Source organism: Centruroides vittatus, unplaced genomic scaffold (assembly GCF_030686945.1).
Source record: "Centruroides vittatus isolate TY-2023 unplaced genomic scaffold, ASM3068694v2 contig_10, whole genome shotgun sequence".
Classification (NCBI taxonomy): Eukaryota; Metazoa; Arthropoda; class Arachnida; order Scorpiones; family Buthidae; genus Centruroides; species Centruroides vittatus.
The window spans coordinates 5,863,953-5,888,851 of record NW_027120658.1 but is presented as its reverse complement, the minus strand read 5'-3'; the positions used below and the strand labels follow the sequence as shown (position 1 = coordinate 5,888,851).

At 37.6% G+C, this 24,899-nt stretch overlaps 1 long non-coding RNA gene across 1 annotated transcript; it reads right to left on the bottom strand.

Moving 5' to 3' along the window:
• Window positions 1-11,868: 11,868 nt before the first annotated feature.
• LOC136968256 (uncharacterized) lies at window positions 11,869-24,899 on the bottom strand. The gene is made up of 4 exons (XR_010879635.1): window positions 24,850-24,899; window positions 12,780-12,860; window positions 12,431-12,498; window positions 11,869-11,993 (listed from the first exon to the last, which is right to left on the bottom strand). It is a non-coding gene; the product is annotated as an uncharacterized lncRNA (long non-coding RNA).

Below are 24,899 nucleotides of genomic sequence, written 5' to 3'. Positions count from 1 at the left end.
GTACTGCAAATATTTTTATAAATTTATTTTGTTTCGTCATAATTTACAATTTCTACTAAAACCGGACAAATTAATAATTAATCCGAACTATGAATATAAAAATCGGCATGGTGAAAACACTAGTCGCTAATCTCCAGTTATGCACCACTTTTACGCCAGCGAACATTGTGTAGATTGTTGCTGCTTCATGCCGGCATAGCTTACCTAGCAAAAATGGTTTGTAACCTAGAGGGGAAGAAGGCGGGGTTTTGGAGTGCGACCCGCTTCCTGTAGTTTGCGGCAGCTCTAACTCCACCTTCGCCGAACTTCACTGTTGGCACAACGCATTCTGGCAGGAGGCGTTTTCCAGGCAGACGCCAAACCCACATCCTGCTATCCGAACAGAAGAGGGTGAACCTAGATTCGTTGTTCCAGAGAACCTGTTTACAATGTTCATAACTGTCGACGTTCTTTGCACCAAGCTAGCGGAGCAGCGCTGTTGGTCCTGGTGATGAAAAGCTTGTGAGCGGGAGCACGTCCATGAAAACCGAGCAAGTGGGCTTCCTTACGGATGATATTCATCAAAACAACAGTTCTGGCTGCCATTTGAAACTCCCCACAGGTGTAATCTTCGGTTGGGTGAAGTTCTTTCGAATTTCTCTGGACAGCACCCGTCGGTCGCTAACTCCCAGTTTCGTGGTCCTGCCTGGTCGGGGCTTATTTCGTCAGTCACCGTTCACTTTCCACTTGCAAATCGCGTAGCCCACTGTCGATTTTGCGTACTTCAGCTCGCTGGATATGTCACGTATGGATCGGCCATTTCTGTGATAACTGACGGTTACACCTTTCTCGAAATCACACAGCTACGAACTGCGTGGCATCTTGCATGCGACCGATGCCGATTTTTTTTCCAGCGGATATTTATCCGCGGCAGCCATGTATCAGGACAGCACATGTCGCTGTTTGGAGTTTGGTGTTTAATTACTTTCTGGCAAATAGTGTAGTATTTGTATTGTATCCAGACAAAAGGTAATTTAATTCTGTATTTCTTTTTATTATTTTTAAACCAAGACTTTTTAGTTATTTTTTATTTGATAACAGAAAGAGTAAAGTAAATAAAAGAAAAAAAATCATTGTTTTCTACTAGACCATGTTCAAAAGATAATCTGGCTTGAACATAACTGTATAGAAAGCACAAGACTATGCTTACAACATAAACCTTACAACTTCACAATATTTACAGTATATCATAATCTAGGAGTATAACAGTTTTAAACATTATAAAAGAGCTTATTGTCTTGAAAATTGTTGAAACTAATATCTCAAATACTATGATAGAGATAACACAGACTTATCACAATGCTACTGGTAACATTAAAATGATAGAAGATTGGATTCTGATGATAGAAGTGTCATTTTGATGTTATCAGTAGCAGTGTGATAAGTTTGTTATCTCTACTATAGTATTTGAGATATTAGTTTTAACAGTTTTAAATAGATCTCTATTTAAAACCTGGATAAATTAAACCGAAAATAACTATTTTCAATTTATCCACATCCTCATCTGTAATTTAAAATCATCGTGTTATTAATTTTTTTTATAAACTAAATATATTTTTTCTTTCTTTATACAGTACATGATATAAAATTAAAAAATGTAATTACGAATAAGATCTTTTTGACAGAACAGTAGAAAAAGTTATTAAAATGCTTGAAGACGGTAAAACTACCTACTAACCAAATAGATAAACAAACTTCTTCTCGCCTAAGAGCGACTCTAACACCAGCTATTGGCAACCTAAGACATTAACTGTACTTTAGAGCAGTGGTGCACAAACTCCAAAAAATTCAAAGAAATTTACTTGACAATAAAAAATATAAGGCTTTTCTCCAACAAGTATCAGATACCAGTAAAACAGTGAAATGAAATTATATTATTTATAGAAATAGAACTATATTTTTTTATGAAAACAATTGTCTGTATTAGGTACTGATACAGACATAGAATGACTTACGACTTCCGATTTCCGATACAGATCCGAACATAGAAGCAATCATGAGCTCTATGCAAGCACATACCTCACATTGAATTCTTATGTTGTAAAGTTTTTTTAGAAGTATTTTTCATTAAATAAATATTTATGCCCATTTGCATAAATAAAACCATAGTTTCATAAAATTATGTGTTTTATTCAGACCTCTAATAGCAGTGATATTTTTTATAAAAATAAATAATATACACAAAACTAACTTAAAAATATACATATAGTATGGGGGTGTCAGAGCTGTCAAGCGTGCCAGTGAACCTTTTGAGAGGTTGGTAGAACAAGTTTGGAATGGAAATAACAAAAAATTATGCAATGTGGTATGTACAGATTAGAGTTGTAGATACTAAATCAACCTTGGGATTGATTAAAATACTACTAATAATTGCCGGAATTGAAATAAATCCTGGTCCTCTCTTCCACTCACCACTTCGGCCAAATCAGTTGGATATGCAAAAAAGAGGGGTGAGGTAGACCTCGGAAGGAAAGTCACAAGGATGAAGAAAGGGAAACGCAGTTACTGGAAATTTTAAGTGAGGAAAACCAAATTGAAGGGGAGGATGAAAGAAAAAAATGAGACCCCGAGAAATTCTAAAATTCAGGACTATTTTCGACCGGCAAGAAAAACCGACAAGGTATTGACGATTCACAATATGCATTAAAATCTATATACGAATTAATTCAAAAAAAAATTTTTTCCAGTTAAACTCTGAAATACAATCAATAAAAGCTGAAGTGAACAAGATAAAAGAAGAAAATAATAGTTATAAAGAAGATATGAAGATAATTTGTCACAAGATACAAAAATTAAAATATATTTACAAAATTAACAAAAAGTTAAAAGGTATGTTGGAATTCGAATTTGATAAATTGGTAGATGAGAATACTAACAACATAATAATTTTTAATTATCCGGTTAAAACATTGGACGTTGCTCAAGAAATTAAACAATTTATTAAAGAAGAATTAGGATTAAAAAATATAGAAATTGAAGGACTAGTCCAACTAAAAAATAGTAAGAATAATCTAATAATAAAAGTAATATTGGAATCTGTAAAAGATAGAAATTTAGTTATCAAGAGATTTTGGATTTTGAAACCAAAAATCGTTAACGAAACCGAGAAAAAAATAATAATCACAACGGACTTGTGTATCAAATCAAGAATTAGAAGGAAATAACTACAGGATCAGATTAAACCAGAAAAAACTAGTAAAAATAAAATTTTAATAAGAGATGATTACTATATTAAGGATAATATAATATACACATTTGATATGAATACAAACAAGATCATTCAAATGGATTGAATGGTCTTGTTAGAAATAGACAGACAACTAAAAAAGAACAGGATTGGCATGAAAATCATATCGAAGTGAGTTTAGTTCCTTAAATAAGAAAATAGCATTGAAAATAATTTAATAAAAGCTTGGTAAAACTGGGATATAGTAAAAAATAAAATGGCAGTGAAATTATGAGAGACTAATAAAGTCAAAAATATTTTTCTAGTAGGTTATTGGAATATACAGGGTCTTTGCGGGGAAATTCACATAGATTCTAACATCATAATTAGATTTACAGAAATCTGGAAGATAAATTTAAGTGACAGTCAATACTAATAGTTTAATAAACCCTTGGTTAAAATATTAAGTAAAGCAAAAATGACGAATGTCCAGATATATTTTCGTCTTGTCAACACAGTTCGATAGGTTATACAGCACCAATTTGGAGTATAAAGAATTTTAACAATCTTGGAAAGATCCAAAACAAATTTATACATAGAATTTCCTACTTGAGAATAGTATCCCAGGAAATACCGTGATTTAAATAGATTTAAAATAAACGCTACCTCGCTAAAGAGATATATAAAAAATTTACTAAAAGTTACTAAAAGCAGAAGAATTATCAATGAGGATATTATATACAGTATAACAAAATTCGAGGGATAAAAAACATAATAGAAATTTGATATCACAAATTTCGATACAATTAAATGTATATGTCAACAGTTAATATAAAGGATATTGGAAATATCCATTTCGATCGATATAGAAGAAACACAGAAAAGAACTAAACTCGATTGGTATAGAATAATTTTAGACAATCCATTTAATAATAACTATATAATAAATTTTTCGAATTTCCACAATCCAGTTGTCCAAGATGTAAAATTATAATAACGAAGTTTTATATATTCTGTGATTGTAAAGAAACGCGTAAGCTAACTCAAAAATACTAATAAGTATACACTAGCTGGTTGTGCTAATGAAAGAGATATGTACGAAGTTTTATGGTATATCGGAAATAAAATATCAAAGTTGTAAAAATTAAATTGTTATAACAAGATTAAATTAATCTACTAAGTAAATGTATTAACCATAAATATAAGTTTAATAAAAGATAATAAGATCTTTGTTATGCTAAAATGAGATATTGTACGCGAAAAACAAAGTAAATTTGAAGTGTTTTATAACAAGGGTAAAACGGAATATACGAAATGTGAAGTCTAAGTTATAATATAAAGATATGAAGAACTAATTTTTGTGTAAAAATTGATAAATTGTGAAATTAAACCACCCTGTTTGTTACAGGCGAAAGCCTTTTATGAATAATAAAGATTGGATTGGATTGGATATACATATACTGCAGAATAATATAGATTTTTACACTAGTAACAAATTTATCCATATAAATATAAAAATTTAATTGTAGTGATAACTAAATATCAATAAAAATTAATAAAGCGCATTATATAGCAAATATTAGTGCACATTAACTGTGGATATAAAATAAATTTTAAAATATCAATATTATATGCTAAATATGTGAGAATTGGCAACTTGCAAAGTTACGAAACGATTTGTGATGAAAAACTGTAATATACTGTATAAATAACACGCTAAATAAAAGTTTTAATATGGGCCCACTAGTGGACAATGCAGATTTCGTTTCATGAACACTAGGAGTTCAGTCGTGGGTTCGAGCCTCGCACGGACAGGCTTGGCCACGTTGGAGTTTTCCGGGTTGTTTCCACGTCTCTAAACGCCTAAGTAGGGCCCAGTTTCCCTTAAAAAGACCTCCCGGAAGTTATCCACTCTAGGCAGATTGCCGAAGTGTTCCGTGCCATAACTAAACAAAAAAATATTTAATAACATTTTTTATAAATATTTTAATCAATTGATTATAATAATGTGTCTGGAACAAAATATTAAAAAGTAAGCGAGGTATTGTAGTTTTATTGTCGAACGTGCAAAACATCACAACCTAGGCGTTGGCACTGCCAATGACCAGATGTAGAAAAATATAACCTAGGTGTGGGCACGCAAAGGGTTTAATTAATTAAACACACGTAAGTTGTGCCCTTTATATATTAACAGAGAATATCCTGTTTACTAGGAGTACTTGATTTAAAATGTTTCGGATTAACAAGGATTTTATTAATATTAACCGAGATCACATGATACTGTATGGCCGAGGAAGTTGAGGCATCAACCTATCATTATGAGAAATCCAGGATCGAATTTGGCAGTGGATTAGCAGTGGCAAAAATTTTTCATTCTGTTATTCCATTTGCCCGATTACTTCATTGTAGGCTCTGTCAAACCCGTGATGGCTATGGTAAAAAGTAGTGATGTAACGAATATTCGGTTACTACCCAGTATTCGGCCTATTTTTCACTATTCGGCCGAATACCGAATACCTAAAAACAGAAGTAAGAAATAACAAAAACACAGTAAATTAATCATTTTGGTAACTTTTATTAATGCTGAACATTAAACTATAATTATTAAAGTTAATAAGAAATAGCATCTAACTCTAGTATTAAATTATTTCGTAATTAAATAATATTATAGCCTTTATCTAGTCCGATATCTTATGGCATTGATGGCGTGTAGGTTAAAATGTATCGGGCATTAATGTTATTGTTTAGTTAATTATGTTATATTTGTATTCGCGTATATTTTAATATTTTTTACGATATTTTAAAATGATTTACGAAAAACGTTTTATTGAAACTTATCGTATTTAATAAAAGAATTATTTATCTATTTCTAGAAGATGAGTAACTAATATATAAAGCAAAGAATGAGCATTTCTCATTATATGCAAAAGATAACATTTGAAATCATGTTAAATTTTAGAAATATTGACAAAAACAATAGCAACAAAATATCACAAATAGAAACCCCCAATAATAACTGAACTGTATATTTGAACTGTTCCACAACTGGGGAGAAACTACACCATATGTCCCCACTAAAGTATATCCTTATACTACGTTCGCACACAATCCACGACTCACTTCGATCTCGATTTACCTACAATCTGGATTGTGACTGTCGCCAGTCGAACATCGTGCTGTTCCCACAGGCAGTCCGCTTGAGAAGAACCCGGCTATTACACGCAATGATAAAACTGACATAACTACGCGGTAAGTCACGAACATCTACAAACAAAATGGAAGTTTTGGTTAGAAATAAATATAGTACTTTTTCTTGCCATATATTTAATAATAGAGAGATGTCATCGTCTCTCCAAATAAAGTATCTTTTTTATTTCTCTGTCGATAGCACGTCACGTGTTCCGCAGCCATTTGTATTTTCTCGCGCGCGTGGGATTGTGGGATCTCTCTTATCACTGGATCTAGTTTCAAGAACTCTCTCGAGTCAATCGCGATTGAACCTCGTTTCAGTCGAGATTGAAACGGTCGAGGGTGTTCGCCCCAAGGCATAGTCGCCGACCTTGGTCACAATCTAGATTGAAATGCTCGGTGCGAACGGGGTATTAGGGTACTATTCAGTCTACAAATACGTAGTAAAAACAAAATTTTAGTGCTTAATTAAAGAGTTAAAAAGATCGATTGCAAATAAAATAACTTATAAGTTATAACTTACATCTAAATATCAACAACTGCCGAATCGTATAGGGCTATTTACAGCTATTACATAAATTATAAACCAATTTGGCACTAGAGGTAGACGTTAAGCTCCATCTCATATTAACTTTAATACAGTAGAGCATCGATTATCCGACTTAATTGGGGACTGGGGTTGGTCGGATAACTGAAAAGTATGAAAAGATACATTATTAGTATAGTGTATTAGGCCTGGTTTAAATACTATCCTCCCTTTCATGGTCGAGCCAGTGCTGCCAGCTAAAACAGGCAAAAATTTAACAAAAATAATATTAAAGTAGCCAAGACATAACCAAATATTGTAGCGCCACATCACTAGCGGACATTTGAATTTGCTGACTAGAACGCGGTCGGTTAACCGATAAGTCGGTAAATCAGGGGTCGGATAATCGATGCTCTACTGTAATTATAATTTAATTAATTTTAATAATTTAGACCTACTGGAAGAAAAAATCGTAGTGACAGCGGACCAATAGAGAGCAGGGTGCGTGATCCTTGCCATAATGCGGTTTGCGCGCCAATTTTCGTACGTGCGTTAATCAAACTGAATAGTTTGGCCAAATATAGTATTCGTTACAACACTAGTAAAAAGCGTTTTAGTGCCCTCGGGGCTAAAAAAAGTAAAGATAAACATGATAAAATTTTAAAAAATTTATCCTGAATAATCAGATAAATTTTATTGTGTAAATAACTATTATTCAAGCTCTAAACTGTTGAATTTCGTATAAAATATGTTAAGATACCGTATTTCATTAGATTTGGATAATCTAAACATATCCAAGCTGTTACGTTATATCTGAATATAGAATACGTAATTATTTTTTCATTAAAAATATTTGTATTTTGAATTCTTTTATGAATATAAAATTTTGAAATTTATTGCCAAATTTTCACATATAGGAAAATGCGTTTGTGTTCCACCATTTTAAGATTAGACATAATCTGTCATCAGTAACTAATCCACCACATTCGGGCGATTAGTGTACTAATCTCGGCAAACATGGCGGAAGATTTGTCTTACTTTGTAGAGTACGTGTATGAAAACGAAATAATACAAAATTACTTTCGAATTCCACGACGATTAATTTGTGATCGATCAATCCCATTGAAAAGTTTGACTATCAACTGTTTATCGAAAGGTAAAGCATCATAAAATTCAAATATGACTTTTCTAAAATAATTTATTTTTTGTATAAATAAAATTTGTTTATACATACATATATCAATATGATTATGAGTTGCGTTTGATAAGTTAATTAAACTCAATGCAAATAGTATAGGCAGTACTGTATTTAATAATAAACAACAAAAGTTTCTTGGAAAATGTTAGTTTATTATGCTTCTAATTTTTAGTAAATCAGTAGATAGAAACGTATTTCTAGTTAAAAATACAGAACTTGAAAGCAAAAATGAATAAAAATTGTTATATATACTGTATATTTAGTCCTTTTGTTTCTTTTCCTTTAAAATGTTAATTTAAATTTTTAATCATTAAATTAGCTTATTAATTAGAATAAATTATTGAATAAAATTTATAAGTAATTTTCAACAAAAATAACTATAAAAATTAAATTTATTAATAAGATGTTCTAGACATTCTTTTACGTTAGAATACAAATACCAAATAGTAAAATTTACGATATAAAGTTACTGTTTTTTTCAATGCTTTTTAATTTTTCTTGCAGTAATTCTGTTTTTAATTGTTGTTCTCTTATTTGGAGCGCTTTTTCTTCTTGCAGGAGTTCAATTCTACAGCCATGCTCTCTCTTTCTTCTTAAATCTTCTTATTTCATAAAATTTATTTTAGTTCTATGCACTTGTTTTAAAAAATACATTCGAGCTTTGTGATATTTACATTTATATTTGATGTATTCATATTTTCACTACTTGATTCTCCCGACTACTGTCGCAGTAATGCAGGAAATTCAGCCACATTGTCTGAAAATAAATACCAATATTTATAACTTTTTAAATAAGTTTTCATTTATTATTATTGACTGCTTTATTACTGTTTAGTTTTGATTAAGTAAATTAGATATAAACAAATTTACCAACAGAAGCATTAAAATCAGCATCAATGTCAACAGGATTTGAGAGGGGCCTAAATTGGTCGGAGATTAAAGAGAAAATTTTTTCTGTAATCGGTGGCATAGAGCATTCAATATTGGCACATACTCCTCTCCCAGTACTCATCGTGCTCGCTTGTTTGATGCCACATCTTTTCTTGCTTTCTGCCTCAAATTTTTCCACAAAATTTTCAAGTTTTTCGTGTCCCGTTTACTAACCTCCGGAAACTTATTAAATTCTTCGGTTAGAATTAGCCACGTCTCTTTTTTTTTTCTTTAAAGATATGGCATCTGTTTCTTTTGATTCTATTATATCTTTTATACTTTTCGACTAAATTCCATTAAATATTCTGGTTATCGACTTCTTTTCTTGTTGTCTGCCATGTTTGCATCTAAGCACGTATTACGTCTTTCCGAAATATTCAATCAAGAAAATTTTCTACCAACGCAATTTAGCAAGATGATTATTCATGTTCCTGCTTACAAAATTTCTAATAAGACTATGAAAAATTTTAAAACATCATTCAGAAATTCTTTGTCGAAAGTGGTGACTAATTACGTTCTAATTTACTGTATGGTGCAGTTGTGATTTACACGTTAGTTTTACTGTAATTATATTTTATTTATTTTTAAAATAATTTAAATAAATACAGAAGAAAATCTATTTTTGTAACTTATTTTCATTAAAAAAAGAAAAAAAATCTTGAAATATTCATAAAATTACAATAATTATTTTATGGGGGGCGCTTCTAGCCATCATCAGTGTTGGCGACCTTTTCAGTGACCTGCTTCAGAAAACGTATTTTTGTGAAACGTTCATTATACAATAATTTTAAAGGTTTTTTTAAGTTATAATATTAACTATGTTATCATTAAAACTAATATTATTGCTCTTAATAATGGCTGGAGTCGAAACTAATCCTGGCCCGATTCAGCACTCGCCAGTTCACACAAGTCAAACTGATATGCAAAAAAGGGGGCGTGGAAGACCGAGGAAGGAACACGCACAGAGTTCTGAAGAAACAAGCCAGTTAGTGGATCTTATTAGCGAAGAATATACTCCAGAAGAAGAAATTGAAAATAACAAAAGCATTACGGGTAAATCTAGAATTGAGGATTATTTTATAACATCGGAGCACCTTGACCAGATAAGTGACAGTGATTCAAGATACTCGTTAAAATCCATCTATAATCTAATTCAGGAGAAGTTTGAATTGCTGAATCAAGAAATTCATTCAATTAGGCATGATATTAGCTGTATACAAAGAGATAATATGAAAATTAAAGAAGAAATGGATAAGACTGTACAAAAAATTCAGCAATGTGAAGATAAAACAAAGTTCTGCGCAAACCTAAAAGGTATGTCTGAGTTTGAGTTGGATAAACTAAGCAATGAAAATACTAATAGAAATCTGGTTATTACTAATTTCCCATTTAATACTGACGATAAGCTGCGAGAAATTAAAAAATTTATTAAGGTAGATCTTGACCTAAAGGATATAGAAATAGAAAGCTTAATTCAATTAGGAAAGAGTGGTTCAGATTATCAAATGATAAAATTAATAACAGAATCGGTTAAAGATAGAAACTCAATACTTAAAAGGTTCTGGACTATGAGACCAAATGACAAGAGATAAAAAAAACTATCTTTAGAACAGATCTATGTTATAGATCAAGAGCTAGGAGAAAACTATTACTTAATAAAATTAAATTAGAATTCTCAACTAATACCAAAGTGAGAATCAGGGATGACTATTTTATTAAAGATGATCTTGTATACACATTGGATATGAACACGAATGAATTTATAGTTATTAATTCTTTTTTAGGTCAAGATACCAAAGATTCACAAAGAAAGTAGTAACAACAACAACAACTGTGCTGCCTGATATTCAGGAAAACAATTTAATTAAGAATAAATACTGTAAAAAAATCGAGAATGAACGATCCTCGGATAAATATAATTATATTCAAAATAATAATATTGGGATTGATACGGAGACAAACTATCTACAGATTAGTTTTTGGAACTGTCAGGGCCTTAAAGGAAAAATTCATAAGCTATCAACAAAAAAACTTATAAAGTCTAATACAATTATTGGTTTGACGGAAACGTGGATAGAAAATTTAAATTTAATTGATAAAAACTATGTAGAACAAGAGAATATCTTGATTTCCAGTGACGCTCATCGATTAAGTAAATTTGGTCGACCTTCGGGAGGCATACTTCTCATCATGAAGAGAAACGTTGGTGATATCATATATCAAAATATAACAATGTACTATATAATAGCTATAATTAGATTAAATAATCAACTCAAATCCGTGTGGAACGAATCTTACTTAGGAGTTATTGTGATATATCTCCCTCCATCGGTTAATAAGAAATCGATATTCATGAAAATACAACACTGTATCGATAGATGGGCCTTTTTGATACAAGTCTGGTTGCTCGGTGGAGACTTCAATTCTTGAATTGGAGAGATGATGGATACAAAACTATATTTAAGTTATGAAAATATAAACAACAGCAGACAGTCTAAAGATAAAATCTTAAATAGTGAAGGTAAAGCTCTAGTAGAATTTGTTTACGAAAACCAGCTTATTATACTTAATGGCAGAATGAGAGGTGATGTTCCAGCAGAATACACATACATATCACAAAATAGGAAGTCAATCGTAGATTTCATTATATGTTCCGAGAAGTTAATCGAACAGAATACACAATAATTATTTTAGTTGTTTTGCGTTTTCTTCGACAATTTTTGTGTTTTCTAAAATAAATTTTGCATTTTTTAAATAAGAATTTATATTATAACGTTGATCTCTAATGAAATAGCTAAAACCAATAAGATGACGTAAATTATTATAAGAATAAATCTGTACCAACGTTTCACTTGCAACCTGAGTCCCGTTATTGTTAACATTGTGAAAACTAAACCAAAACACAACGTTCCATACAACAGTGCGATCATACTTGTATATTTTAACTGAAAAAATTAAAAATAATTTAAATTAAAATTACATTTCAAAATTTATCATCTTATAAATAAAAATTTTCTAGTTATTTTAATTTTTTTAAAAAATGTTTGGATTCAGTTAATGCGAAATTTTCAAAAACTGTATAAAATTTAGTTATTAAGTAATGAATTTAGAGCTTATTTCATCTTAAATTAATAACTCAGTGAAAATCAGCTTTAAATTACAAAAAATTAAAAAAATTTAACTTTAAAATATGAAAAATCAATGAAAATTTAGCATATAATGCAAAAAATAAACGAAATTCTGGCATACAATACGAAGAATCAGTATAAAAAAATTAGCTTTCACGTAAAAAAATTGTATCTAAATTTATCAAATTTAAAGACACTTAATTTAATTTTTTTTAAATTATCATGGCAAAATTTATAACTTAAATTCAGTTTACTTCGATTGGTTGTCCTCCACCTTTTACGATGCTAATTGTGCAAGCTATGCCTATGCCAAGTAATAAACCTTTAATTAACAATTAAGAAAATTTAAAATATAAATTTAAATTAATTCTTGAATATATTTGATTCTAGTACAAATTCCAGATATAGAAAATTCATTATCTACAAAATAATTAATTACAATAGTAATAAATTTCATCAAACTTCATTCGAATCATTGGTAAAGTTCCATTCATAATATTACAATGTGCAGTCGAACATCTGAACAACTCCATTGCTGGAAACATAAAAAGCGACCTTTGTTAGAGGTTCGACTATATATTAATTGCCATTTCTCAAGGATACTTAATAATGGTCCAGCATAACAGGCACTCATTCCCATTTCAGGGTAACCTTGCTTAGCAACTAATGGATTTGCTACTAAATCTAAAATTTAAAAAATTAATATTAATATTATTTATATTTATATAACACAGGGTGGTCCAAAAGTCAATTAGACGAAATTTTGCAGCATTTCAGTAAAATTTGTAACTTGAAGTATTCGAATAAGACGGGCATTTTTTATTTACAGTCTGTTACTGTGTACAATAATAATTATTGTGATCAATATTAAGCCTTCTGTAGTGTGTCGTATGTGAAGTTATAAGGACCTAAAGGGTTGGCATGTGTTAATTATGACGGTTAAAACAATTGATAACAATATGTGTAATTGTAATAAGCAACCTACTGTACTTCAATAATAAATCAGTAAAACCCGTAAAAGACGGAAAACCTGCTTAAGACAGAAAAATTGATCCCTTGGGACCAATTTTTCTGTTTTAAGCAGGTTTTCCATCTTTCTAAGCAGCTTCTGTCTTAAGCAGGTTTTCCGTCTACGAAGGTTTGATAAAAACGGTAACTGCTTCAAAATGTGTGAGCGTAATGCTGTATTTGCTACATTTATTTAACTGCAGTATCAAGGGATTTGATTTCATTCACTGTTTTCTTTGATCGATGGTTGATTTCCATTTTTGACAGATTCTAACTAACACCAATTAACAACAGAAGTGTAACATGTATAGGATTAAGTTTTCACAAGTTCCGGATTAGACAAGGTATTTTGGAGGAAAATTTGACTGTAAATGCCGAAGTGACTCTTACCTTCTGGCTGGATGTGCGGTGATGGATGTCGCCAACTCGCAGATATTATGTTGTTATTTTTTTTTGTTATTTTCTCACATTTATGTTTTGTAAATTTATTACTGTTTGAATGCTTAATAATTTAATTTTATCTAGTTTTATACATTTTCTGCGGCTGTAACCACTGTTAAATTATTAATAAATGTGTCTCATAACTCTCGTGAGAAAAGACGAGAACGAGAACGTTTGATAAACGTTAGTTAAAGCAAATTTTGTTCTGTCTCCTTTTTAGTGAGAAACGAGAAACAAACGCAAAGATCATTTATTACATAACACTGGCTTTCACCTGTTTTCCACCTTTTGCAGGTTTCACTGTAGAATTATTATACAGTGTGATACCATACTGTGTAAGTATGTGAGCGAAGTCAGTAGACATTCAAAACATCGATACTTCAGTGAATTTTTGACATAATGTGACGAGATTACACGGAAATATATAAAATCACAGAGGCTTTTCCCCTGGAATAGTATCAAAATTAGTTCAAATTATCTCTACCACGTGAAGATGCATTACAGAAAATATTTAACGTGGCAGCCTTCGTTGTGGAGCACAGCTTGAAGACAAGCAACGACGTTATCGCAGTGGCATAGCGTGGGTGTCAGCCGCCCGGGGCGGAAGAAAATTTCGCCGTCCCCTTAAAATTTCGTACCCTGTAGGGTTTGGAATCGCTAAGCGAGCGATTTCCGCCCTGTTTTATTATAACGAACTTTCATAACAGAAAAGCCGTTAGGATCGGCCGTTAGAAACGACTGTTAGAAGAACCGTTGAGTTTCAAGCCGACGACAGACGGATATTGGCTGGCGGGAAATGACGTTGGCGGCCGTTGTGGAAACATTCAAATTTGATTGGCGGACGATTCGAACGTTGGGACTATTTAAGCAGTAGTTTCGGCGGGAACGGGAGCTCGTATCGGGATCAGCTGAGTTCGGATCGGTAAGATCGGATCGGATTAGGATCGTTGTTACCGAAGTTCTAACTGTCTCTCTCGTAGGACGCTATGGAAATCTGGGGAAAGTATACTCCAGTGGTTGAGTACGAACTTGTTCCTGACTCGGTGGTTTTGCTAATTACAAGGCTGTTTGATCGTAAGGAGTTCTTTTGACGAATTTGTACGGGAATAGTCGGTTGTCGTTGGATTAGTGTTTGTGCATATTTAATTGTGACTCTACTCTGTATTATTTTGTACATTTATATTATAAATATAAACTTTGTGTTTCGTTAAACCGACTGAGTGGTTATTTTGAACATTACTGGCGCAGTCTCGACAGGATACCTTGGATTACACTTCAAAGAATCGGAAGAACTGAGCTACGACAGAGAAGCAGACGTACAGAGCATCACCAGCAATTAGACCCAGGTAAATTATTTGTTTCTCGCTAGCACACAGAGATGCCTAGACGCGTGAAATTGCGGCAGCTAAAGGCTAGGGACTGGGAGGACGACAAGCAGGGAACGGCACGTAGGACAAGCAGGTCGAGTCGTGAACTTGAAGCACGTAGGTTACGGGCCGAGATCGCAAAAGTCAAAGCTGAGACGAGGAGAACAGAGATAAGATTAGAACAGCTTAGGTTACAGCGGGGGATTGCCGGAAAATTAGACAATGCGAGGCGACAGGAACAGCAAACACGACCCGAAGGACTTAAAGTCGAGGGAAACCACGACTTCGGGGATAGAACTAGCTCGTCGGGAAACAAGCCGTGGGTGGAATCGGATAGGCCAAGGGAATTGCTAGAACTCGAAAAGGCAAGGCCAGAACGGCGGAAATCAAAGTGGCAAGCAAGGCAAAAGCAGAGGCAGAAGCGAAGAGAAGAGCGGAAATCGAGGCAGCGAGCAAGGCGAGAAGAGCGGAAATCGAAGAGGCAGGGGCAGAGGCGATAAGGAGAGCAGAGATAAGATTGGAACAGGTTATGTTACGGCTGGAGACCATCGGAAAATTAGACGATACAAAGCAGCAGGAACAGCAAACACGACCCGAAGGACTTAAAGTCGAGGGGAACCGAGACTTCGGGGATAGAATTAGCTTGTCGGGAAACAAGCCGCAGGGGGAATTGGATAGGCCAAGGGAAACTGACCAGCAGAAAAGAGGGTGTCCTGATAGGCGGGTAGACGACGAGGCCGAACGCATGCGACCCAAGGCAGCGGACCGCGTGGTGGTGGAGGTGAGAGCATCCAAACTCTCTTGCCCACCGGGGAGCAGGGAAGCAAAGGATCGGGTCAAGGCAATGCAGGGAGAAGGAAGGCCCACGTACGTAGCCGGATCGAGGATGGGAACCGCTGGGGTCAGGGTGGCCAAAGTCCCCATGCTAAGAGTAGAAAGTAGGCGCAACTCACAGGTAGACCGGGACATTAGGGAGTCTAGTGGAGTTGCGGCAAGACGAGAGAAGGTAGTTCATAATATCCAACCCGAAGTCGGGAGGTCGCTGAAGGGAACTGAGATAGTAGGCGGCGGAAGTGGTTCCCCAGCTGAGGATGTTTCGGGAACGAAAGCGTCGGGTTTAAGGGAGTCATGGGTCCCTAAAGCAGTGACGGGAACGAAGGAGAAAAGCCAACTGGTTGGAGTCTTCGGTCACTGGGTTAATAAGGTAACGATCCCAATAGAATTGGGGAAGAAAGGTCCCACGGGATCGCAGGAATGGGGGCAGGTGTCGCGGGCGGTAGCAGGCACGGTAAATCAGACCCTGGACGTAGCGGTATCGGAAGAGGACCACCGGAAGGTGGGTGACCGGAAAGGAGATACCCTAGAGAAAGGGAAGGAAGACCCCACGGAATTGAGGGAGTCGGGGCTGGTATCTCGTGCTGTAGCGGGCATGTTAAATCAGACCTCGGACGTACCGGTATCGGAGGAGGATCACCGAAAGGGGTCGGACCAGAATAGAGATACCCAGGAAAAGGGAAAGGAACCGGAACGTCTTTCGGAGACAGCGGACAGCGGAATTAGCGACAGTGAGGTAAACGGGTCGGGTCCACGGGACACCCCAGTCCAAGATAGGTCGCTCCCCCGATTGTTGGAAGCCGCCAGGGGCGGGGAAGACGCGCCGGTCCCCAAAGACAGCATAGGTCAGAATAGTGATAGCAGCAAACCCATTAAACAGGCTGAAAAACTCCCAGAAAAAAGAGAAAGGATGTTGGGGGTAGCCTACAAGGCCCCACAGAAAGAACAATTGGTCGGTCAGAAGGTGACGAGTCGCATTCACTGTGGTTCATACCGTCGGGAAAAGGCGGCGGGTATCCGAAGGTACTGGCAGAGTTGGCACGAGTACCTGAGCAGTGCATCGGTTCCATTACGACGCTCTCAGGGGCTGACGAACTAGGTGTCGGTGGTGCGATCTTGGTCAGGAAAGCATACCGGGTCAACAAAATCGACGCACTGGAAAGGGGAGAATGCGAGGGTGGCCACCGGAGAAGGGTAGAGAATGGCCGAAAGCAGTCGGGCCGAGTTGACCGAGTAGAAGTCTGCCGAATACAGACTAGTACGGCCAGAATAGGATTTGGCTCAAGCACAAGCGTCAGAAAAGTAGCGATGGCTCTGCCTAGGCGCCAGGTGTACGATCGCGGCCGGGAACACGAACAAATTGGGGATTTTCCCCTATGTTCCTCGCCTTTGGCGTGGGACGCCTGGACTAGTAGTTTCAAGGATATTTGTCATGGATCGGACTAGGGAAATCGCATCAAGATACGCATAAGATCGTAGTAAAAATGCGCGTGGGCATCGAACTGATCGGGTTGTATCGGGTCCCGCAAGCATCTCTGTGCGTAGGTGCGAGTGAACATTCCCGGTTGTACCGGAAGTTAAGGGTCAGTCCACACTAGAAGACATTTGTAAAATTGCTGTGTGGTGTTGTTGGATCAAACAGGCTTGAGCTAAGCACAGTTTGATCCTTAGCCGCGAAGGTGTAGGGTTTGGAATCGCTAGGCGAGCGATTTCCGCCCTGTTTTATTATAACGAACTTTCATAACGGAAAAGTGTTAGGATCGGCCGTTAGAAACGACCGTTAGAAGAACCGTCGAGTTTCAAGCCGACGACAGACGGACGATTGGCTGGCGGGAAATGACCGTTGGCGGCCGTTGTGGAAACATTCAAATTTGATTGGCGGACGATTCGAACGTTGGGACTATTTAAGCAGTAGTTTCGGCGGGAACAGGAGCTCGTATCGTGAGTTGTATCGGAGTTCGTATCGGGATCGGCTGAGTTCGTATCGGGAAGATCGGATCAGGATCGTTGTTACCGAAGTTCTAACTGTCTCTCTCGTAGGACGCTACGGAAATCTGGGGAAAGTATACTCCAGTGGTTGAGTACGAACTTGTTCCTGACTCGGAGGTTTTGCTAATTACAAGGCTGTTTGATCGTAAGGAGTTCTTTCGACAAATTTGTACGGGAATAGTCGGTTGTCGTTGGATTAGTGTTTGTGCATATTTAATTGTGACTCTACTCTGTATTATTTTGTACATTTATATTGTAAATATAAACTTTGTGTTTCATTAAACTGACTGGGTGGTTATTTTGAACATTACTTCCCCCTTAAATAAAATACGAGGAATCTCTACAAGTCAGTACAGACAGTGTTGTCAGTCGCTACAATGAGCAAGATGTCATTATTATACATTTATTTAAAGGAAGGGGATTCTCCAGTGTGGCGATCGACGTACCACTTGATTATGCGTTCGCTGAGAATATATATATAAACCTGTAGTCATATATCTCACCATTTGCTTTATTTACACAAGGTACTGTACAGTACATAGAAATCTCGTTCTACACTATCGGTACAGTTGGATAGGATCCACATGTTAGTACATGAGAGTAACCCGCGTCTGGAGAGTAGCTGACAAGTCGGAAAAAGAATATGGCGGACGGCTTGCACATGTTTATATACCTGTCGTGCCAGCGCCACCTGGATTTTCAGATGTAGCGCTAGTTACAATTATTCGGCCGCCGCCACATTCCCCCACCAGTGACAACGAGAAGTTTACCGTTATATAGTTACAAATATCATTACGGTTAACCCGTCATAAATATCGTGGGTTGAATCGGACCCTGTCAACTGGATGTGGTTGTGACCGGCGCTCGTCTGTCGTCATCGCTTCTTGTTGTCGTCTTCTGCTGTTCGGAAGTTGGGGGCGGCCCTCCGGACTTCGTATCTGGGTTTGCCTCGATAAATGCCGGTTTTAACCGGTCTATGTTTATTGTTACCTTCCGGCTGCCCTGTTTGATGGTGAAAACCTTGTCATCTCTTGATATAACACAAAAAGGACCCAAATAAACTGGTTGTAACGAGTTCCTTACTGTGTCATCGCGCACAAACACAGTTCTTTGTGTACAAAGCAAGTTGTCCTGTTTGGTTGCCTGGTGGGTGTTGGGCGTAACTTTTCCATGGTATTTTTAAGACGCCCGACGAAGTTTGCTGGGTGGGGTTGTACCTTCTTGGAGTAAAAAATTCGCCCGGCAACCTAAGGTTTTCACCGTAAATCATTTCGGCAGTGGAGGCCTGTATGTCTTCTTTGAATGCTGTTCGAAAGCCAAGGAGAACCGTTGGGAGCACATTTGCCCAATCGTCTCCTCCATGGCAACGTAGGGCTGCCTTAAGTGTGCAGTGGAGCCGTTCCACCATTCCATTCGCCGCAGGATGGTACGGGGTTGTGCGCATCTGTTTGATGCCCAGAGTTGTCGATAAAGAGTGGAAAAGGTCGGACTCGAACTGACGTTCTTGGTCCAGGGTCAATCTGAGCGGAACGCCAAAGCGGCATATCCAATTCGCGTAAAAAACTTTTGCAATTGATTCTGCCAAGATATCGGCGACCGGAATGCACTCAGGCCACCTGGAGTACCTATCGATACATGTAACAATGTATCTAGAGCCTTGCGATGGGGGAAGCGGACCCACTATATCTATATGCACGTGCTCGAAACAGGAACTGGGAATGAGAAAGGTGCCTGGTTTTGAGCAAGGCCTGTGCACCTTGGAGCGTTGGCACTGGAGGCAAGCGCACGTCCACTTGGTTACGTCTGATCTCATGGACTTCCAGCAGTATCGCTCGCTTACTAATTTTGCTGTTGCGCGGATACTAGGATGTGCCAGGCCATGAACAGAGTCGAAGACCTGTCGTCTAAACTCCTTGGGAACAAACGGCCTTATCTTGTTTCTTGACACATCGCAATACAGCTGGGCTGCCGAATCATCTATTGGCAGCAGCTTCAGGACTAACCCGGTCGAGTTGGGGTTGTTAAGTAGTGCCTGCAGCTGGTCGTCTGTCTCCTGGGCTCTAGCCATTTCCAGATAGTTAAGCGGCAGATTTGTGATTGTTTCTACACGCGAAAGCGTGTCGGCTACAATATTTTCTTTGCCCTTGATATGTCGAATATCTGTTGTAAACTGGGCAATAAAATCTAGTTGCCTAACCTGCTAGGGCGAGCACTTGTCCGATTTCTGCATAAAGGCATAGGTCAAGGGTTTGTGGTCCGTGTGTATTGTAAATGCACGGCCCTCTAGCATATGCCTAAAGTGTCAGACTGCCATATAAGCCGCGAGTAGTTCCCTATCGTAAGCACTATACTTGCACTCTGCTGGTGTTAGCTTGCGGGAAAAAAAGGCTAGAGGCTTCCACTCGTTGTCCTGCTTTTGCTGCAAGACCGCATCTACGGCAATGTCAGAAGCGCCAACAATCAGTGCTGTCGGTGCCGTGGAATCAGGATATACTAGCGTTGCTGCTCGCGCTAATTTATCTTTGCACTCTTGGAAGGCTTTTTTTGAGTTTTCGTCCCAATTAATCGCACAGTTATCGTTCTTTGCTGCCCCTTTTAGGAATTCGCAGAGGGGCGCCCGGGATTTTGCCGCATGGAGAATGAAATGCCGGTAAAAGTTCAGCATTGCCAGGAACCTACGCAATTCACATACCGTTTTTGGTTGGGGTATCTGACCTATTGCTGCAACCCTATCTGGCAAGGGACCGACGCCTGCGGGAGTTACGCGATAGCCTAAAAATCTTACCTCAGATTGACGAAGGATGCATTTGGATGGGTTGATCTGTACTCCGTATTCTTTGAAGCGTTCCAGGACGGTCTTGAGATGCTCCCGATGTTCCTCTTTGCTGGTCGATGCCACTAACACATCGTCAAAGTAGGGCACACAAAAGTCCAGCCCGCGTAGGACTTGGTGAATAAACCGTTGGAACGTCTGTGAAGCGTTGTATAAGCTGAAGCCCGTGTATAGGAACTCGAACAACCCGAAAAGGGTGGTCACTGCTGTTTTGGTGACATCTTCCGGGTTCACCGGATTTGGTGGTAAGCCCTCGCTAGATCGAGCGTCGAGAAAACGGACTTGCCACGTAACAGTTGCACACAGTCTTGTATATGGGGTATGGGATAGTGGTCAGGAACTGTTACTGCGTTTAACCTCCTATAATCTCCACAGGGCCTCCAGTCGCCGTTGCTTTTTCGCACTAAATGCAACGGGCTAGCCCACTGGCTGCTGGACGGTCTACAAATCCCTTGGGCCATCATATATTCGAACTCCTTCCTTGCTGCGTTGAGCTTTTTGGATGGAAGTCTGCAAGGCCTTCCTGCGACTGGCGGTCCCCAGGTTTGAATGAAGTGGACGACACTATGTTTGGGCGGTTCTGTTGGTGTAGATGGTGTAACTAGCTCAGGAAACTCTGCGAGCAGATGATGGAAGGAGGAGTTGTCTCCGACGAGTGATAGTGTCGGTGTTGCCCCCGTCACGGCTTTTCCCACGCTTGTAAGTTTTGTTTGGGTATCCATAAGCCTTTTGTGTCAAATGTCGACAATCAAGCCAAAGTTCCTTAAGAAATCCACTCCAATTATTGGGTTGGATACTGCAGCTATTACGAACGGCCATTGGAACAACCGGCGCAGACCCAATTCCAATGATAATAGTTTCTGTCCGTACGTTTTGATCTTTGAGCCGTTTGCTGCAAAGAGTTGCAGTCGGTCTGGCTATCTTCTTACTTCGGCTGGAGTTGGGGAACTACAGAAATGTCCACTCCTGTATCTATCAGAAAACGCGTCCACGTGGCCCTGTCATACAAGAAGAGCCTATGTCCCCTAGATTGGCAGTCACCCGTGTCGTCAAGCAACGGCCCAATCAGTTTCCCGACTGGAATTGGCAGGGGGACGTGCATTTGTTTGCTTTGTCTCCGAACTTCCGGTGGTACCAGCAGACCTGCCTTCCCTCTGATGTGCTTCTGTTTCAATGGGGAGACGAAAAACGACGGCTGCGATGCCTGCTACATCGGTAGAGTTTTGACTCCGTGATTTGCTGGATCTGGAGGGACAATTGTGATATCTGTTCCTTCAATTGGGCGATCGCGTCCACGTGGTTCTCGGCCGGCGGCGATGACACAACCTGAATCTCGCCCATCGGTGCGGTGACTTCGCAAATTTTGTCGGCCAATTCAGCAACTTTTGTCAGATCTTCGCGGCTTACCGCTAGTATTTGCTGAGCGGCTGTTGGCAAGCGCTGGAGCCAAAGTGTCTTTAGCACATCGTCTGAAATTCTATTTGTGGCTAACTCTCGCATCTTCCGTAGTAATTGAGACGGGCATTGATCCCCTAGCTCTATGCCTTGAAGCAATAGTCGTAGCCGCTGTTCTGAATCCGCAAACTGGTCAACTAATCGGCGTTTGAGCGTGAGGTATTTCTCTTTGTTCGGAGGATGGACGACTATGTTGGTCACTTGGGTGAGGATTTCGCTCTCCATGGCCGCAATAACATGGTTGAATTTTGTTTCGTCTACCGTTATATTGGCGCTTGCGAACTGGGCTTCTATTTGAGGGAACCAAAGTGTCGGATTAGCCTTCCAGAACGGTGGGGCTCGTACCACCACCCGGGCGATTTCTGGCACGTGGGTTGCCATGCTTCCGTTATCGTCGTTCAACATGTGTCGTCCAGCATGTGTGAAAAAGCGTAAAAATAAAAAATAATTACTACTTGATTGTCCTGAATGCTGATGAATGTCTCTGGCACTGTTAGTCTTCCGGACTTTGACGAAGAGCAACCGATGTAGTTGGATTAGCTTCACGTTCGGGTCACCAATGTGGTGATCGACGCACCACTTGATTATGCATTTGCTGAGAATATATATATATATAGAACCTGTAGTCATATATCTCACCATTTGCTTTATTTACACAAGGTACATAGAAATCTCGTTCTACACTATCGGTATGGTTGGATAGGATCCACGTGTCGGTACATGAGAGTAACCCGCATCCAGAGAGTAGCTCCCGCGTCCAGAGAGTAGCTGACAAGTCGGAAAAAGAATATGGTGAACAACTTGCACATGTTTATATACCCGTCGCGCCAGCGCCACCTGGATTTTCAGATGTAGCGCTAGTTACAATTATTCGGCCGCCACACCCAGTTTCGTCACAGAATAAGTAATGAAAAATTCCGTGTTCATTTCAATCGGTCCGAATCGTAGGTGCGACAAAAATATAAAATGAAATGGTTCACATTTTTACAAGATATTATTATTATTTGTGAAAAAATGCCGCCCTCTAAAAGTGCTGCCCGGGGCGGGCCGCCCCTGCGTTATCGACATCACGAAAAGCATTTCTGATGACACCCGCATAACGTCATTTATGGTAAAGCGTCACCTGGTGAAAATAATTAGAACTAATTTTGACACTTCTGGAAACGCCTCGTGATTCTGTGTGTTTTCATGCAAATCTTACCTGCCATATAGCAAAAATTTACCGAAATATCGATTTTACTTTTCCGGTTATTAGGCTATATACATAACAAGGGAAAGTATTGAAATCGCTGACCCTCACGTTTTTGCAAATCCCCACGTCTTTAGACCCATGAACCCAAAACAATCAAATAAACGGCAAAAAAATCCACGGATGTGTGTCCTTGTGTGTGTTGGCATCCATTTCGCTCAATATTTCAGGATTTTGTAAAGATTAAGAAACGAAATTTGGCATGGTAGCTTGTGTATAAAAAGCATTGATGCTATTAAATTTTGGTTGTAAATGGTCGAGGGGATGAAGAGATATAGGGTGATTACGTGTCATATCTTGCGTGGGGTCAGACATGATTTTGTTTTAGCGTTTACAACTATTATTATTTTATAAAACCTGTCCTTATCCTCAAAGTTAAGTTTTTTGCCATTTTATAATAAATAAAAATGTAGAAAGTTTTTATAACAAAATCTCATAACAGATGGCGACACACAATTTTATTTATCATACAGCTCAGCCATATGTGTAATGTTAAAGTGCCAACTTTGACTCTTAATATCTCAAAGATTAATGAACCAATTTGGATGAAATTTAAAGTATTTGGTGTCCAGGATGCGTACTATAGACGTTTTAAATTTTGAATAAATTCGTTGGATCGTTTAGGACTTACGCAATCGGCATTTTGTCGTTTTTTGTCGCATAGATTTACAACGAAAGATAATACAACAAGCTATTGAAGAAGTCTGAATAACACTTTTGAAAACTTGCCACCTCTTATGGAACTAGATTGAAAAAGTAAAACTTAGCAAAAACATTTAAATCAAGGAAACTTTTAAAAGTTGTGGCATAAGGATAGTGGAAGTAGATTTGGCAGTAAGACTCAACGTGTGAATAAAGTGCACATTACACAGACTACAACTACAGGAAGTTTTGGAGGAAGCAATGTCACCATGATAATAAATCGGGAAAACAAGCATCATCACAGGAAAAGGCTTAGAGCTATACTTAGTGCCTTAAGGCGCTTACACCTATAATAATTTGGCTGAACGTTGGAGTATCTTTGAGTAGTATCAGTGTAGGAACTTTAAGGCACTAAGTATAGCTCTAAGCCTTTTCCTGTGATGATGCTTGTTTTCCCGATTTATTATCATGGTGACATTGCTTCCTCCAAAACTTCCTGTAGTTGTAGTCTGTGTAATGTGCACTTTATTCACACGTTGAGTCTTACTGACAAATCTACTTCCACTAGCCTTATGCCACAACTTTTAAAACTTTCCTTTATTTAAATGTTTTTGCTGAGCTTTACTTTTTCAACCTGGTTCCACTAGTTTTTTAAAATGGGATTTATGATTAATATAAAAGTTGCGCAACTCATTGCTGGAATTTTTAAAATGTCTAATGAGTTTTGCATCACCCTGTACTTATATGACTTAAAATTATATAAAAAATAAATAAATACGGTATATAATAAATTCAAGTTTCAAATTTATAAATTTTCATTTTAATTTTATAGATATTAATAAAATGTATACAAACCTCCAATGCTGTTACCCCAAGCTAATACAGTTAAACCTAAAATTGCATCA